This window comes from Cupressus sempervirens, chromosome 5, assembly GCF_028749045.1.
Source record: "Cupressus sempervirens isolate cs-2001-9-10 chromosome 5, ASM2874904v1, whole genome shotgun sequence".
Taxonomy (NCBI): domain Eukaryota; kingdom Viridiplantae; phylum Streptophyta; class Pinopsida; order Cupressales; family Cupressaceae; genus Cupressus; species Cupressus sempervirens.
In genome coordinates, this window is record NC_143122.1 from 1,010,492,995 (window position 1) to 1,010,512,447 (window position 19,453).

Here is a 19,453-nt window from a genome sequence, read left to right on the forward strand (position 1 = left end):
AGAGGTACCAAGGTTCTTATTGTTAAGATTACAAACTTTTTACAAATCTCTTTGCACAAAGTGATTAAAGAAAATACCATTTTACATTGTCAATATTTTACATTCATTATGTTGTAATTATAGCTTATTTATTTATTTATTTTATCAAAATCTTGCAAATTTATTTGCTTTCTTAATAAAAGGCTATTGCCCACTTTTGTTAATATCAATTAAGTTATTTTCATAATCCTATATTGACATATGAATAACTTAAAATACATATTACTACTCTAATTCATTACTCTTCTTTGTCAATACTTTGAATAAACAAATTCATTGAATAATATTTCTCCAATAATATTATTCAAATGATACTATTCTTAATTAATAAATAATAAAAATAATAAACAGAGAAACTGTGAATGATTTCAACAATTTCAGCGAACAACAGAAAAACTGTGAGACTGCAAATTAACATTGGGATTGCGAATGCGAAGGAGTATGAATCAATATCAGACTACGAAAACGCAGTGAAAGGAATAAAAAGGATTGCAAATTAATATCTGATTGTGAGAGATTGCAAGTTAATCTGATTCAACAATTGTGATTGCTTATGAAAAACTAGGGTTTCTGTTGAGTGAAGTTTTTGATCGGATCTGCTCCTTTTGATCTACTTGTGATTTTTGATCAACCTAGGGCTTTGTCAAGGTGGCGACCTCTAGCATTGCTATTACTGATGGCGGGGAATAGCGCAGTTCTCCCATGCAGTTCCTTGATCCAGACGCATCCCTTTCTACATCCAGCATTAAAGACTTTAAGATGTTTGAGGTGAGTAATGGCAAGACCGCCGAGCAAGTACCAGGTAATACTTTTTCGACGGTGGCTAAATCTGCTCCAAGTATTGGCATTAGTAACCCAGTCTCTCATAACAGTGATCGACCTAAATCTTTTTCTGAGGTTGTGGGTCGATCATCAGCCATTAACGATAGAGCTAGGTTTGAATTTGCAAGTGCAGATAACAATGATGTCTTCGAATCCGATAAGACTCCTTCAGCTTCTCTGTCTCCTTTTGCCATTGTTCCTAATCCTAAAATGTTGGAAGAAATTGTTAAGGAAAAAGATAGATTAAGAGATACTGCAATTTTTTTCTCAGCTGTTGAAATTGATAAATGTCCACCAAGGAAATTTATGGATGATTGGTTCCATCATTACTGGAATAACAAACTTGGGTTGCATATTTCATTCTGTAAGCAAATACAAAAGGGTTTATATGTGATTTTCTTTGTGAATCATGATGCTCAAACAGAGGTTCTTAAAAAACAATATTGGAATGTGGGTTCAACATCATTTAGAGCTATTGCTTGGTCGCCAGAGGCCGTCCATGAGGAGGTTCTCGCACTTTCAGCCCCAAGATGGATACTGGTTAAAAACATTCCCCCTTTTTTGTGGCATTTTTTGCCGCAATTTCTTGAGCCTTTTGGTAAAATTATTCGAATGGATGAAACTGCGAGACTCATCCCACATATGGATGCTAGAATTCTTATCTCTCTCTTGCCTAGTAAGGACCTTCCTTTCGATATTTCAATTAACATCCTTAATGATGCTTATATCTGTCCTATAGAGGTTTTGGGGGGGTTGAATGCTTGTTTTCTCTGCCGCAAAGAAGGCCACCTCTGTAAGGATTGTCCTATCATTAGGAGAAAACCTAATCCCTCCAATGATTCAACTAAAAATGTGATTAATCCTCCTATCACCAGTAATCCTCCCCTTGAGAATGCTCTTTGTCGATCAACCCCTGCTTCTTCTTCATCCCCATCGCCTCACACCGAAACCCCTAACCCCACTATTGTTTCGACTAATGTTGGTCCTAAGATTGTTCAGTCTAAGATTGTTTCATCTAAAATTGTTCCTAACCCTCTCTCTGCTATTACTGTTCGGCCTGAGAACGTTTTGTGTGATACCACTCCTACATCTAGAGGTCTTCAAATGCTCCCCAGTCTTGATTTAGCTATTGATCTTAATACAGATGATGGATTTACTATTGTTCAAGATAAGAAAAAAAGAAGAAGAGGAAATAGTTCCTCCATGCCTAAAACTTTTTTCCCCAACAACAGTAATAATCATCATGTTAAATTGTTAACTAGTCCTACTTTGACTAATGTGAATACTGTCAGTCAGATTGTTGATATCAATCGTAAGCCCCAAGCTAGTGAGTCCTCTTGAAAATTCCCCCAAAAAATCTTCCAAGAGATTGGGGAGGATTATGAATTTGAAATTATTCCAGTTGCCCCTGTTCCCCTGAAGTCTAATCATGGGCAGTGCATGGATGTGGATTCTCTAGCAAATATTGAAGACGATGTTAGTACCTACTCTCCTACTGCCAGGCAAAGAGGAAGACCGCCTGGCTCAAAAAATAAGCTATCTATGACTAAACCAGGGGATTCCTCAAATAATTTTTTGGTCCTAGCTGATCAAGAGGGTATTGTGTGCTCCACTTCTAACATATTGTCTCAATGAATTGCCTATCTTGGAATGTGAGGGGTTTAGAGGCCCCTGATAGAAAGTTTGTTATCAAGCAATTGTTAAACTTTTTGCATTCTATAGACTTCTTTATGATGCAGGAAGTTAAATCTGTGGGATTCACTTTGGATTCCAATCTCAATTTTATTTGGAAAGATGCTATTAAGTTTTGCACCAACCATGAGAGAGGTAGAGGGGGAATTGCCTTGCTTATTAGTAATAAATGGGAAAAACATATTACTAATAATGGATGTTCTCCTTGTCAGAGAGCGGTGTGGGTTACTTTGCAATATGATGACAAAACCTTCAGGGTCTGTGCTATTTATGCTTCAAATGACCCTAAGGAAAGAATTGAGCTCTAGAAATGGCTTATAGACCTGCCAAATATGCCTTGGCTTTTCGGTGGAGATTTCAACATGATTGAATCTCAGGATGACAAGTCAGGGGGCATTCCCTTTCATTGGAAGAATAATGAAAAATTCTATTGGAATAGATTTTTAAATTCTAACTATCTTTTTGATCCTATTGCTAGTAACTTGAAAACCAACCCTGGATTATGGCACACTTGGTGCAACTTTCAACAAGGAAATGCTAGGATTTATTCCAGGCTTGACAAGTTTTATGCCAATAAGTATTTTTTCTCTTTTCCTCCAGACATCTCTGGAAATATTGTTCAGGTTATTGCCACCACTTTGTCTGATCATCACCCTATTTTGTCTAAGGTTAATTTTAATAGTAGTCCGCTTCAACACAAGTCTAGAAGTAGTAAATTTATCTTAAACACTAGTCTCCTCATGGATGAGGATGTTCTTGCTGCTGTGTAGATTATTAGAGGTATCAATAAAATTAACCTTGAGCACCTTTCCCATCTTGATAGATGGAAAACTAACCTTTCTTCATGGAGGATTTTTTTTCAAACCATTGGTCAAAAAAAGGCTAAGGATTACGGGTTTGTTTAAAAACAATTATCTTCTGAATTGCAAATAGCTGAGAACAACATCCAAAGGGATTCCTCTAATTTGGATCTTCTCTCCCGTGTTATGGTTGCCAAAGATGCTCTTAGGAAGCATCAACAAGTTAGGATTCGTGGAGCCAGGATCAGATCTAGAGCCCATTGGCTCCAACATGGGGACAGGGGTTCAAAATTTTTCTTCAATCTTCTTAAACATAAACATATTAAAGAGTCCATTGATAGACTCTCGATTGATAATCAAGACATTACAGACCCTGAGATTATTATTCAGGCTTTTGATGATTATTACATGACTCTTTTTACTTCAGAGGACTCCTCTAAGGCTGAGTCTTCAAGAAATAAATGCAAAATGCTTATTCCTAAAAAGTTGGACTCAGAGGATATTGTTGTGCTTGCTAAAGATATCTCTATTGAGGATATTGAGGGAGCTATCAAGGCTCTCAATGATGATAAGGCCCCGGGCCCTGATGGTTTTCCTGTTGAGTTCTATAAATCCAATATCAGTTGGATCTGTAAGGATCTCCATGACTTATACTCTGAAGCTTTGTCTATTGGCTCCTTGGGACACGATGTTAATAGAGGGATCATTAAGCTCCTCCCCAAGGGTGGAGATAAGACCCTCATTAGGAATTGGAGGCCGATTACCCTTCTTAATGTGTCATATAAGATTTTAGCTAAAATTATGGCTCTTAGGTTAGTCAATATTGTTCCTAAATTTGTTAGCTCTACCCAAACTAGTTTCATCAAGGGTAGATATATTCTTGAGAATCTCATAACTAGTTGGGAAGCCATGGAGTGGTCTAAATGCTCACACCAAAACTCAGCCATGCTTCTTTTGGATTTTGAAAAGGCTTATGATAGGGTTGAATGGAGGTTTATTCTTATGATGCTAGAGGCCTTCGGTTTCCCTCCCTCCTTTTGTAATACTGTGCAAGTGCTTCTTAGTGATGCTTGTGCTCAAGTTGAAGTTAACGGTGTTCTTTCTGCTCCTTTTTCTCTAGGGAGATCCATTAGACAAGGGTGCCCTCTGGCACCATCTCTTTTTGTGATTGCTTCAGATGCTCTCTTCTATATTCTTAAAGATAATTCTTTATCTCCTGATGTCAGAGGTATCTATTTGCCTAATGATGAAGAGCTCATCAATTGCCAGTTTGCGGATGATACCGCGTTGTTCTTTGAGCTTTCAGAAAGCAATTTTAAGGCTTTGCAATATAAACTTAGTTTCTTTTGTTCTATATCTGGGGCTAAAATATCTCAAGCCAAATCAGTTTGTTTGGGGTGGGATGTGCAACCCCCGGATTGGTTTCCTCAATACAATTTTCTTTGGGGACGCCCCAATAAGATCACTAGATATCTTGGTATCCCTTTCTCAGTGGATCTTGCCCTCAAGGACATGTGGTCATGGGTTAAAGAGAAGATTGATAAGAAACTTAACAAATGGCATAATAGGGCATTATCTCTGGCAGGTAGAATTCAAGTTTTCCAGAAGATGTTGTCCTCCTACACCATTTACTATTCCTCTGCATGGTTTTTTAACAATTATCAGATTGTTGAAATTCAGAAGTCCATCAGACAATTTCTTTGGTCTGATGGAAAGGGTAATAATAAAATTCATTCTGTTAGGTGGGCTTGGTGCCACACTGACAAGGACCTTGGGGGACTTGGGCTGAAGGACTTAAGAATTCAAGGTATTGCCCTATCTACCAAATGGATTTTTCAATCCATGGAGGGTGACTATCCTTGAAAAGTGTTAGTTAGAAATAACATTGAAAGGGGTGTGCCTAAGAAGCCAAATCTTGGACTAATCTCCCCTTTTGCGACCTCATTATTGGTAACTTTCCTGTCATGGTCCAAGGTTCCATAGTTTTTAGATCTATTTGGAAGGCTTGGGACCATGTTAGGAAATTCATCACTAACAAGGATTTTTATTGTAATGATCAACTCCATGGTGAAAGATCAATTTGGTGGAATCTTCACCTAAATGGTAAACCTTTGGCCCTTACCCAAGGGTGTTCTACCAGATTGTGGGCTAAGAAAGGTATTAAATAGTTCATAGATCTCTTTGAGCATAACCAAATCACTCCTTGGGATGAGCTTAAAAATAAATATGATATCCCTAATTCCCATAAAAGAACTTATAACATGATTGTGCAAGTTGTTAATGGTCTTCCCACTATATGCCATGTTGATTCTCAAAGGCACCTAAAGTGTAAATGGCCTGGTGGAGTTGCCACGAATCTGCTTAAGGCCAAGAATATATACAGAATCCTTGATTGTAATACTAATATTATTGATCATGTCAATGTTCTTTGGTACTCTTCTTATGATGCTGATGTTTGGAAAAAATACTTTGATATCTTGTGGAAGAATTCTATTGAGCCTAAAATTAGATGCTTCAGATGGTTAGTCATGTTGGACAAGCTACCTATTAAGAGAGATTTATCTAATTCTGATTTTTGTAATTTATGCAGAGTTCCTGAAACTGGTAGACATATTCTTTTAGATTGTACTTTTTCTAAAGAAATATGGAGAATGTTTGGCATTGTTTATCCTATTGATGTTAATATTCTTGATATTATCACTGGTCATATTAATGGTCTTCCTAAAGATACCAATTTATTTTGGAATATATTGTCATCTAACATTCTCTGGTAGATCTGGAAATGCAAGAATGAGGAAAGATACCAAGGTAAGCCAAGGGACCTTACTGAATTTTTTTGAAAGCTCACTTATTTTAAAATTTCTTTGCAGGTGCAAGCTACTATGCTGATCGAACGAGACAAGATGAGACGGTTCCTTCATGATGGGCATGCTGCTTTTAAGCATGGATACCAATGGCATAGAACCTTGGATGATCTGCAAGCTTTTGAGCAAGCTTGCATTGGGCTAAATAGAGAAATCCGTAAGAAAGTGAAGGCTAGAAAGGATGATTTATTCAGGCTGATGCAGATTCAAGAACGTAAAAGCGTCGTTTGGATGGAGGGTCCCTTAGGTTGGACTACCTAGGTGGTCAATTACTATGATGTTCTTAGTTAGCTAGTCTTTCTCCTCTTTTTGTTATGTTGTACAACTGAATCTATTCTTCCTTAGTGAGGATTGACCTCCTTGTTGATTTTTGTGGTGGTACTTTGGTTGCTCTTTTTGTTCTGAAACTCTTATCTAATAGAAAAATATATTTAAAATTAAATAATATTAATATAAATGTCAGTCACTAATATAATTTAATTATAATTTTAATATTTCCATAATATTTGAGATGTTAAAAATTCTTATATTCAATTTATAATTTTTAAAATTAATTATTCTATTTTAATAAATTGTTAACATTTAAAGTATTAGTATTTTTTAAATGTATTAAAATATGTTTGATCTATTTCATATTTTCATATATTCTTACCCAAAATATCGCCTCATAATATGGGTATGCTTCCTAGAAATCTACCCTATAACACCCCAAAGTATGAGCCAATAAAATTGAAGTAAAATAATTTTAAGGATTTTAAAAATTAAAAATCTCTCATATATACATTAGAAAAATTTAAAAAGGAACTTCAAAATAAAAACACTAAAATATAATTGGTTGAAATAAATAAAATTAATTATAAGTAGAACTGATTGCAATAGTATATTGCCTACGATAAATACAATAAAAATTAAACTTTCAAATTAAGTAGGAAAATTTAAAAATATCGAAGTATTAATTATTAATTAAATTATAAAGATTCAGGTATATAAGTGTCTCTTAATAAAACTATTTAAATTATACTTTATTTTTCAACTTTTAATTATTGAAGCATATATCTAAATTACAATTCTCTTCAATAAAATTATTTATTTAAATTTAGAATTGTATTTTATTTTTTAAGTATTAATGATTAAATCATGAGGATTTAAGCATGCATCTAAATGACAATTGGTTAAAATTTAGAATTCAATTTGAATTTTAAAATATTAATTAATAAATAGTGGTGACTTAAGTATATATCTAAATTACAAGCCTCCTGTTAATTATTGTTAGTTGGACAGCTGTTATTTCTGACCCGGAAATAGCAGCACTATTTATGGGTAGCTTGGACAGCTGTTTGTCCTTATCTATGAATAGCGGTTGTATTTATGGGTGGTTTGGACAGCTGTTTGTCCACTTGCCAAAAATTAGTAAATGGTTATTATTTACTAATTTTAGAGATTCCCTTTTGGACACCTTGCAACCAATTCTATTATTGGCTATTGAGTTGTCCTAATCTCAGCCGTTGGTTTGATTTAATCTCGGTCGTTGGTTTACCAACGAGAGTAGTATAAAAAGGGGTCTAGGGGGCATTTGGAGAGCAAGGGAGAAGCTTTGGTGAAGTAGTTTGCAGTGTTAGCAAGGACACAGTGAGAAGCTTTGGTGAAGCAGTTTGCAGTGTTAACAAACAGTCTTGCAGTGTTAGCAAGGGCACAAGGAAGAAGCTTTGGTGAAGCAGTTTGCAGTGTTAGCAAACAGTCTTGCAGTGTTAGCAAGGGCACAGTGTGAAGCTTTGGTGAAGCAGTTTGCAGTGTTAGCAAACAATCTTGCAGTGTTAGCAAGGGCATAGGAAGAAGCTTTGGTGAAGCAGTTTGCAGTGTTAGCAAACAGTCTTGCAGTGTTAGCAAGGGCGCAGTGTTAGCGCAGGGATAGAAGCTTTTGGAGAAGCCATTTGCAGTGTTAGCAAACAGTCTTGCAGTGTTAGCAAGGGCGCAGTGTTAGCGCAGGGATAGCAGTGGGGAATATCAGCAGGAGAAATTAGGAGGTTGTCGGAGTTCTGCCAGTGAGAGGCAAGGAATTTTGTATCTCTTGATTTGCTGAAGTTTAATATAATTCCTCATCTGTAGAACTGGTTTTCCCTTAGGGGTTTTTCCAGGGACAATTTGTCCGAAAATATTGTGTTCATTGTGTTGCGCATTTCTTTCCGTATTTTATAAGTGAAGTTGCAGTTGTGTTGTTTTTCGATATTAGCTGAGAATTTATTTTCAGCAGTTTAATAATCATTTGTGATAGGAGATTAATAATCAGTGACTGCAATAGTTTGATTTTTCACACCTCCTAAATAAAATAATCTAAATTTATAATTTTATTAATTGTATTATAAGTATTAATCATTGAATTATAATAATTTACACGTGTATTTAAACTACAAGTCATCTAAATTTAATATTAAAATTTTAAAATATTAATTAGTGAATTCATACCTTATTAGAATCTTGGTAGATGGCTTGTATAACACACATCATCATCATTACAAATTGAACTACAACTATTTGACTATTTAAATTATTTAAATGTTTAGCTATTTGCATATCTATGTTGTACATTGTTTTTTGTTTTAATTAAAATATTTTATATTTTATATTATTGCATATCAGAAAGACAAAATACATATCCATTCTCCAACCCCCAAAAAAGAGATCCAAACATGTATTTTAATTAAAACATTTAATATTTTATATCATTTGTTTATTTATTAGACATGTTTCTATATATTTATTTAACTTATTTATAATTTTAAATGTTCTATATATACTTTATATTGGTTATATGAGACTATTCCTAGTATTTGGATTTCATCTTGGATTTAACTATCAACATTAAGGCAAGGGACGTCCTTAGAATGTAAGAATGATTAATTGAGCTAAGATTAAGACACTTAATATTAGGAACTAGGGGTTGTTTGGTTAGTCAGATGTATTCCTCTAGTTAAGAGATTATTTTGTCTTAGTGGTGTTGTTGATTTCAATTGTGTTGGATGTGGTTAGGAAATTTTATTCATTTGTGTGATTATGTCTCTATTTTGTATTATTCTAATATGTTTTAGCATATACATATTCCTCAACTAATAAATCTAATAAATAAAAAGAGAAATCAACAAGAGTTGCATGCAGTTGGAGTTCCTACCTAATATATCGAGTAGGAGAAAGTATCAACTAACTATTACATAAAATAGCTTGCTTGGTGCAATTATAAATGATTAATATGGGGTTGGTAATAAATATGGACACTAAAAACTTGTAGTTGATAATATGGTCGATTGGAAAAAGGCCAAAACTATATGAAAAAACTAAATTTGTATGGTTGCAAGTGATATGCTTCATCTAAATATTATTGTAGGTCAAGCACTACATTTTAAAAGGAAGTATAATGGAATAAGTCCATGGACAAACTGTAAAATGCCAATTGCCTCCATCATAAATAATCTTCATGAAAGAATCATGTCTTCTGAACTTGATGATATAGTCACCCTTAGGCTGCAACATTGGGCATTTTCCTTATTCTAACACTAACATGTCATCAAATACTTTGGATATGGCTTTGACCTCTTGTTAGAATTATAAAAGTAGTTCAACCCCATAATAAAATATCCAAATTCATTCATTCCTACACAATCATCCAATCTCTAAGCATACAAGGTAGCATGGTCAACATGCTTGAAATAGAATTTGACAACAGTCCACATGTATGGGGAAAAGGGACATCCACAATATGCTTGTTTAATTTACCAAGTGAGTGAAGACCAATGCTAAAGCCCTAAACTCATAAGGTATATAAATACATACCATATTTGAGTAGAGAATTGCATATAAAATTAATTTTCCATGCATCCTAATCTAAAAACGTGTGTCCTTAGGCAAAGCAATATTGGAAATTATTGAGATATAATGATGTATATGATAAGTGTTGTCATTTGATGTTAAATAGCTAAGTTAAGAAGCCTATAAGTAAATAGTTATATACTATCGACAAGAAGGAACACTATCAACAAGAAGGAAGAATTATCGGATAATGAGCTTGTTATGATAATAAGGAGGTCAACTATCGAAAGCAAACAAATGTCAATCAGAGGGAAAAGCATATTGCAGTTGACGGGAGTGAAAAGGAAAATGATTAATGTAAAGATCAAGACTAAAGGAACCCTAAGATCTAAGGTCATGATTGCATAGATCAATCAACAAGTATGATCAAGAATAAAAAGATTGAGAGAGGGGAGGGGGAATTTGATAAGATTTGGAAGGAAGTGCATATAGCTCAATTTCAATCTTTTAAAGAACCCTAATAGATTCTTCAAGGTATTGTACAATCCCTTAACTAGGTAGTCTCTAACAAGATTGTTAAGTTCATTGTATGAGCTTTTGTAAATTATTTAACAAGTTGATCATTGTATAGGTGGGATAAAATCTCTAAGCGGAGTAGTCCTAATCAAACCGTAGATACATTTCACATTATATCTGTCACTCCTAATTAGGTAAGTCGCTCATAAGCTGACATATTGTAACCTTGTTACCTTGGTATTTTACTCAAAAGTTAGAAAGTTTAAGTTCTAGAATCATAGCAAAAATTGAAATATCAAAACATTCTCTCTCCGCATATTCAAACTACTCTCTCTCTCTCTCTGTACATACTAGAAGTTTCTCTCTATGTATTGAAAACATTTTCTCTCCATGTACTAAGAGCTCCTCTCTCAACGTATTCAAATTGTCTCTCTCCAAAGAGCTTCTCTCTCTCTCTACGTACTCGAACTGTCACTCTATGTACTAAATGTTATCTCTCTCCCCATACCTTAAATTTTTTCCCTAATCCTAAGTCAAACTTCCAAACCCCAAATTTGTATAACTACCTCTGAAATACAAACTGAAGATACTCAAAACCAATGACAAGCACACTTTTTTTTGACATACATTCAAGTTGCATCGGCATATATCAATTCCATGAAATATTGGTGGTAATATCATAGAAGATGTGTTTTGTTACGGAACATGGAGTAAGGGAAAGTATAAAGAAGATGTTATTTTGAAGTGAACCAGAGTGTGTAGCAGGTATTCAAGACGAGAAAATTTGGAACCAAGCTATGATGCCAGGAAATGGGTAAATATCTATTGGAGTTTATGTTTTCTTGTTCAGTTAAAGGCAATCAGTTGATGTAAAAGTTGTCTTCATAAGTTACAAATTGTCATCTTGAATCAAACATTCAATTCTTTGCACGTCGGATAAAGGAAAATTATCATGATGGTCTTGAAATGCATGGAGGAAGAGTAGGGCGTCTAATTGTTTGATGAAATGCTTTGAGTGATTCCAGTATGACTAACTGGTGATATTTCAAGACGAAATTCATCGGAATATGATACAATTGCAAGGCATCTGAAATGCGGACTAAATCCTTGTCTAAATAAACCGCCTCATCCTCAATGTTTGGGTCAAATCGCACGACAAACTTCATTCTTCCCCTCGCTGGCAGCTTAGAATGAAAGCGCGACTCCCCTATGTGATCATGGCTCCTCTGTATAAGTTAAGCGTCCATCTGAAAATGGAACATGAAATGCTAAGGATAGTCATCGGAACCAAATGCGTGCATCAAGGAAACATAGACTCTAATCTCAAATGAATATCGGAGTATTTGACAGAATGTCTTTCCAAGCATGTGATCTGTTTGGTACGATCCTTGCATTCCCTCTCCAACCTACGTATCCCTCCAATAGCATATTTTTGAAATGATATAATCCATGTTGTGACAAGATAGGAAATAGGAATCCAGATGGCTACGAAAAAAGTTCAGGGAAACATTATCCTGCTTCATAATAGATGTGTGTATGCAAGGGCATATTCAAGAGTGTGCAAGCCGTGTATATAGCAAGTGATCACCTAAAATAGTAAATCATTGCCAAGTAATAACTCAAAGCCGCCAGCATGAGATCATTACCAAGTTGACATGCATCGTATGTTGTTGCAAAATAAACCATGGGAATCACCAAACAATGGTTGCAGATGTATAGTACAGATACATGTATATGCTGGTTGGGAAGTGTTTGACCGAATGCCCATGATGAATATGGAGATTCTTTCATTCTATGCATAAGGGAAAGGTCTGAGGTTCTCATGAAGACCATCTGGTATTTGGGGATGCAGTTCTAAAAGCTCCCTTACTTTTGCAGTAATCTGATAGATTATTAACACTCCACAAATTTTCTCATATGGAAACATCTGATTTCATTGAAATGCCCAAACTCTATAATTGAAGTAAGGGAGAGGTGTGAAGTGAAAGTCCAATGAGATCAGATGAAGTTGAGCAAAAGAAGTCCAATTATTATCTTCCCAAAGTTCAAGAATTACATTATGAAATCTATCAAACTCTTTGTCTTGCGACATGTTGGCAAATAAACTAAGATAGAGTAACATTCTTCGAGTTCAAATATATCCCTTACAATATCATGACAGTGACAAGAAGAATGTTGATATCTTAAGTCGACTAGATCAAGAATGGTCTTATAAATAGATGTTGTAAAACAGAACAGGTTCAGGAATTTCTAGATATTCATCAAAGTGATTGAAGATAAAGGATCGGGTTTTTTAAATGATATTTCAATATTAGTCACAGTCATAGCTTTGAGATAATTCGTTAATTGGTATTAAAATCAAGTCACGAGGGTAGAGGTTTTTGTAAGCAACCCTATGAAGTAAAAATATTTAGGCAAAGAACCTCCCGCAATATTGACAAGTACTCTTCCTGATATATCAAATACAAAAATGGGATACATAGATATCTCAAATTCTTGGTAGGTGATGAGTAGAGAAGATAGATTGCCTTTGGCATAACAAACATTGGACAATGGACTGGCTGATGCGGGAGGACATCCACTTGTAGTTTAGTGTACCAAACTAGTTTTGGAATGTGTCAAGGCATATGATCAGAATTTTAGAGACATTAAGACATCAGGAGGTAATGTTGTGGCGAGGTTGGATTCAGTGTCTATCTCTATCACATTCAGATTGCCAGTAAGGGAAGAATTCACATAAATATCTAAAGAAGGTTCTCAAGGATATTTTCATTGGAATAAAAAGAGGTGTTTGAATGTCATTGCTAAAAGTTGGTTGGATCAACCTAGGAGAGGACAGTCATAGTTACCAAGAGCTCTACATAGAATACTTTTTAATGAAGGCATTTCAGATATGATCAATTTTCTCAGCATAATAGTGGGGAATGAGACAGCTGACGACTTTCAAGATTGTATTTTTTGTACATCAATACCATCACCACTAGAAAACAATTCGTTGATTGGGGAGAAGTGATTAGTGACACCCTTCATCGTCAGTTGACTGAATTCAATATGAATTAGGGATTCTACATGTCCTCATACCTTATGTGTGTAATTGCTAGTATGAAGTCATGGCCTGGCCTCAATCCATATGGGGAATACTATGTAGCTATGCAAATCTATAATTACTATCCCTAGTTGCAATTGAAACAAAGCAATGCACACTTTCACAGGGTGAATGATGTTTTCTCTATACTCACAACTAGAGAGCTACATGGAGATATGGGACTTCAAATTTCTCCTGAAGCAACCAGTCTCAGTAGTACTTATGGGTGCTTCTTCATACAATATCCTCGATTCACCTACATTCATATTGGAGATTTTCAAGATTGTCCTCTTATGTTGCCTCATTTTATAGATGACAAGTTGGTACTTTTAGAAGTTTGCAAGTAGATTGGTCAGGTAAACAAGAAGTGCAGGACAAAAAGATTCATTCCTTTCCCAATCGGTATCAAACACTACAATTGCCTTTCTTCCTGAGATGCCCAAAATATTGAAATATCTATGGTGAAGATAACTTTTTACTCTTTTCAAAATTGTTTTCCATTTGATGGCAGCGGGTACATTAAAAATAACTTGATACTAGGACTTAGCTATCTTCATTTTCCTATGATGGAAGGTTATTGGGCAAACAGTGAAAATGACTTTGAGGTGAGAAAAAGAGATTGGATAATATTTGCAATGCAACTAATCATTTATTATAAGATGGGGTAGGATGTCACAGACATAAAGGAAGATGGATCAAATCTAATTGATCCTTTCTTCTTTGGAGGAATACAGCTATTGGAATTGCCATATATCAATTGGTCCTTACCAAAATTGAAAGATCTTAAGGAGAGGACCTTCTTTGTGATTCAGCGAACAGAGAATTGGTTAAGAAGTAAAACCAAAGAAGCCACAACCACCAAGCCAAAAGGGAAAAATAGTGCAAAGAAAAATAATAGCTTGCAAGAAGGTATATTCAATTTAGTCATTCCATTTTCTTCACCTACCACTTCTAGTTGTTTACATGGGGCACAAGGGGGAGATGATGGTGAAGACCCATACAAAAGAATTGATCTAGTTTTGGCATGTGAACTCAATGAAGTCACCTAGAAGAAAAGGTCAAAACCTAAAGAGAAAGCTTTAAATCCAATCCAAAAAATGATACATGAAGCCCCCCAAGATGAATTCTTTACCATCATAATTCAGAGATGAAATGATTTGATTCATAGCATCTCCTATGTGCAATTCATCTCCTGAAATGTGGAAGGGACTCAAGAGGTGCTAGTTGTGGATAATACAAATAACCAGGATTTCTTACCTACAGTCCTACAAGTTCCTTCAGTGACTGATTCATCTACCACTATTTCTGCATCTCGGTTACACCAAAGTTTGGAGAGAAAGAAGAAAATAGTAATCCAAATAGAAGAACCAAACCTGGATGTCATCACTGATTTAGTGCATAAAGGTGTGAAGGTAAAGAAAACTAGAATATATTCTAGGCTGGCAATGAATCCTACCTTAGGAAATTTATCTGTTGAGATTGCACAACCGATCATAGAGAAGAACATAGATGAGACAAATGAAGCTGATTTTAACATAACTCAAGTGGATTTAGGTCAAACTACTTGTGAGGGTAGAGAGCATAACTTCCAAGTGTCAATTGTTGTCCTAATCTAATAGTCAAAAAGAGACAAGCAAGTTAAAAATCAACTCAAGCATCAAGTTCAAGCCCTTTCTTCATGCATGCGATCAATGGTAGGTGATTCATTCTAGAATCCTCGTGCTTCTTCTACAGAAATAATGGACGATCCCAAGAAGATGTTTGGTGAAGATGTCATTCAAAATATAGGAGAGTACTACACATGTGGAAAGATGGTAAAAGCATGCATGAAACACATAAAGGAGCAAGCCTCAAGCCTATTTGAGGATGTAAAGGTCACATATGCTAAGGCAAATCACATACAACAAAACATTAAAAAAGAGTTAGCAACTCTTAAGGAACAACAAGCATTATAGAGATAAATTGATGGTAATTTAGTAGAGATTAAAGGAATGGACAATGACATAGTCAAACCTTTGAAATTAGTCACCAATGAAGAAGAAGAGAAAATTGACATATGGTCGGAGAACATCAAATGGAAGCATGATAGCATGAATCAACAATTAGCTGAAGAAGATAAGTTCTTAAACACTTACAAACAATTGAAAAGAAAAACCTTGGGGAGTATACCAACAATTGTGGAAGGTATTCCTATCAGTGAATATACTTGGGATCTAGACATATCTTCCATTTTAGAATGCTTTGAATTAAAAATCATTATGAGATTGAGCTCTCTCTCAATGGCATTGGACTCTTGTATTCAAAACTCATCAGGTTACACCTTGGAGCTGGATGAAATTAGGAAGAGTCATGATCTAAGCAAGTTGAAAATGCAGAGTGCGATTATCATAAAAAATAAAGCTTTGGCATAGGTAATCAAATCATTTAGATCATACAAGGCAAATTTGACTTAGCTACTCGCAACACCTCCAAATTGAAGGGCACACAAAGGAGATGTCATTGATCATAATTGAAAGTTAAAATAGGAACGTGTAAGGTTGTTTCAAATGTTTTGTTTGTATATTTTGTAAAGAGGTCAACTTTAGAATCAATTTTGGTTTGGTTAATGCCTTAACTTTTTCCTAGCTGTAGTTAAGCATTGAAAGTTAGAGTTGGTTATGAACTATCTTTAGAGTAGTCCAAACTCTAACTTCTTGAGTAGTTATGAACCCGAAAAGTTAGTTATGCTAGAATAGATTATAAATTCATGAACAAGGCATGTAATAAGGAAATTTTTTGGATTTTGGAGACAAAGGACACTTATGTTTTGATACCAAGGCAATCTTTGGAATGTGTGTACAATTCTCGTTCTTGTAATCAACAATTTTCTTATGTTCTTGGTGCTAAGAAATAAAAGAAAGTACACTTTGCATTCTCTTTTCTATAAGATCCGAACTATTTGGGTGTTGATTCTTGTTATAATAAATGCTTTCATGGTATTGTGCAAATGTTAGTGAACCATCAAATCACCACTGAGCTAATGGTAGCCTTCAAGTGTAGTTCTTGATCATTCTTGTTAGCAATTGAAGTTGATTTTAGGAGGCTTGAAAGTTGTTGGTGCATTCATTTTAATAACTTTCTTCATATCTTTCAAAGTTTGGGTACATATTTACTTTAAAATCAAAATTACATCTTATGAGGGAGTTGTCCCTCAAAATGCAAAGGAAGTTCATATACCAAAGGCCTATCCAGTTGTTGGAGGAACTGATTTGCTGCACACATTTCCATTGGGTGAAATCATACTTTTCATAGTGACAAATCTGTTTACCAACAGGTTTTTGGCAACTCTACTAAGGAAACTTAACAAGAAGATTGACAGTCACGTGCGATGAAGCAAGATGGTGCTTCCACATGAGAACTTGTTTCCGATTCTCCAACCAAATATTGTCTTCCAAGACACCTAGGAAGACATTATTTCAGATTTGAACATGCTTGCCTCAAGGTGTAGAAAAAGTGTTCAACAATATCAACAAGTAAGCTAAGTCTTAGAGAAAGAAGAAGAATTTGGCAAATTCTTGAGAGGAATACCCATCAGACAAGAAGTGGATATTGTTGAAAGAATTGCACAAGTCCCAAGATGGAACATACCAAATCCTATTCTAGTGCAATGTCAGGTGAACAATTACCAATAAGTTGGTTGAAAAACCATAACCCGGGTGGACAGACATAAAGGTCCGCTAGACGAAGATTTTGAAACCTTTCGGAAGTTAGATTTCAAATTGGTTACTCCTAAGATCCTAAAGAGGAAGACCAAGTTAGTTAGTAGATCATCTTCACCACCAAAGAATATTGTTTCTCCTGTAGCTTTTTAGGCTCTGATCCTACCAGGGACTCTTGTTCCCACAACCATCAATTTATGACTTTTAAATATCATCCTCCTAGCTATGACACATCAAGCACCACAACCACTCGTTCCATGGGGAGCTATTATTGGTCCTTTGGCTTTGGGAAATCAATTGCATGATATGCCTATTAGGTCTCAACAAATTCTTCCTAAGTTTTATGGGGATGGAAAAGTGACTACTAGTCAACACATTACTGCATTCTTTACAACAAGTGAGGTTATAAGGATTCGGTATGAAGATGTTTCAATTCACCTTTTCATGGAAACATTTATTGATGTTGTAGTTGAGTGGTTTGGTCAACTGTCGCCCAAATTAATCACTACCTAGGAAACTTTAATGCAAGATTTTGAGAGAAGATTCAAGAGTGCTAAAGATGAACATTTGCTTCTCTCCCAGTTAACTCAAATGAAGAAAGAGATTCATGAGCTAGTGCAAGAATTCATTGCTCACTTCAACAAGATAGTGAATTAGATTCCTGTCAATAAAAGACCCACTAAAGAGAATCAAATGACTTTCTTCATTAGTACCCAACCTTCTGATGTAAGCTTTCATATATGAAAAGAAAAAGTTGCTAATTTAGTAGTCGCACAAACTTTAGCTATTAGAGTGGAGGATGACTTACTTAGTTTAGGTAAATGGAGTTGTGATCTAAGGTCAATAGGCTCCCACCACTACTAGTGACCCTTTATATCAAAAATTGGCTAATGACATGTTACAAATCAAGAAGCAATTGTCCCAAAATTCTCCACCTCTATGTAACACCCCGCTAGATTACCCAAAAGAAATTAACCTATTATGTCACTAAGTTTGCGAAACATTTTTTTTGAAAGACTAAGACAATAAGAGATAACATAGTGGAAGCAATAATTCATATACATACATAAGAAATACAATAAAAACTACATCTCTCAAGGGTTCCATGACATTGAATCACATACATATGTTTTATTAAAATTAAATATGATACATAACAAAGTCCATATCATAGGATAACCATAAATATGAAATCAAATGAAATAATATAAAAATAAATAAGATGTCATATGGCATAATCAAAATGCATAATCATCCTTTGTACAAGTCACATGGTATGAAATGCTAAAAGAATATACATCATGATAAGATACAACATCTCATCAGATCTCAAATAATCAAAGTACAATATACTAGAATATGACCATACAACATAGGAACAAGAACAAAAGAATAGAAAAATTGCACAAAGTACATCCAGCAACGACATCCAGCTATCAAATCTCAATGATATAAGAAACACTATCACCCAACCTCGTGGAACCTAAATGGCCCACTCTCACCGTGCTGAGGAGATAATGTCAAATCCCAAATGGATAACAATCCAAAAGTCATACCAAGAATCTAGGTCAAAAAATCATGATAGCAATCTATCTCAAAGGTACCAAGTACACAAGTAGCATCTAATCCCAAAGGCAACAAAGACATGTAGGAAACCTAATATGCATGTGGGCAAGTGTTGTCACATGAGCCAACTCTAAGGTTACCTTGGCAACCTCTTTGGACTCCGGCCTCCTAGTGACTCTATGCCACATTAGTATCCTTTCTTACATACAAGACATACTAACAAGGCAAGGTCGCGACCAAGCATCATCTCTACTCCCATCTTAGCCTGTACTAGTACTTGAGGCATGAGCGAGGTAAAACACTGACTTTTGTTAATTCATTTTAACCCATTTAATGAAATGTTATCACTTATTAATACAACTTACAATAAGTTACTCGGGCAGTCTCTTTAGGGCTCTGGCCTCCATTGCAAGCCACTTCCCAGCATACACATAGATAACTTACACTAAGCTCATTGAAGTATATCTCATAGAATCAGAATATTCACCTCAATTCTATACAAGCAACTGGAAAGCACTAATAGATAATTGATCGAAAACCTCATAGGTTACACCAAGAAAATCACAATAC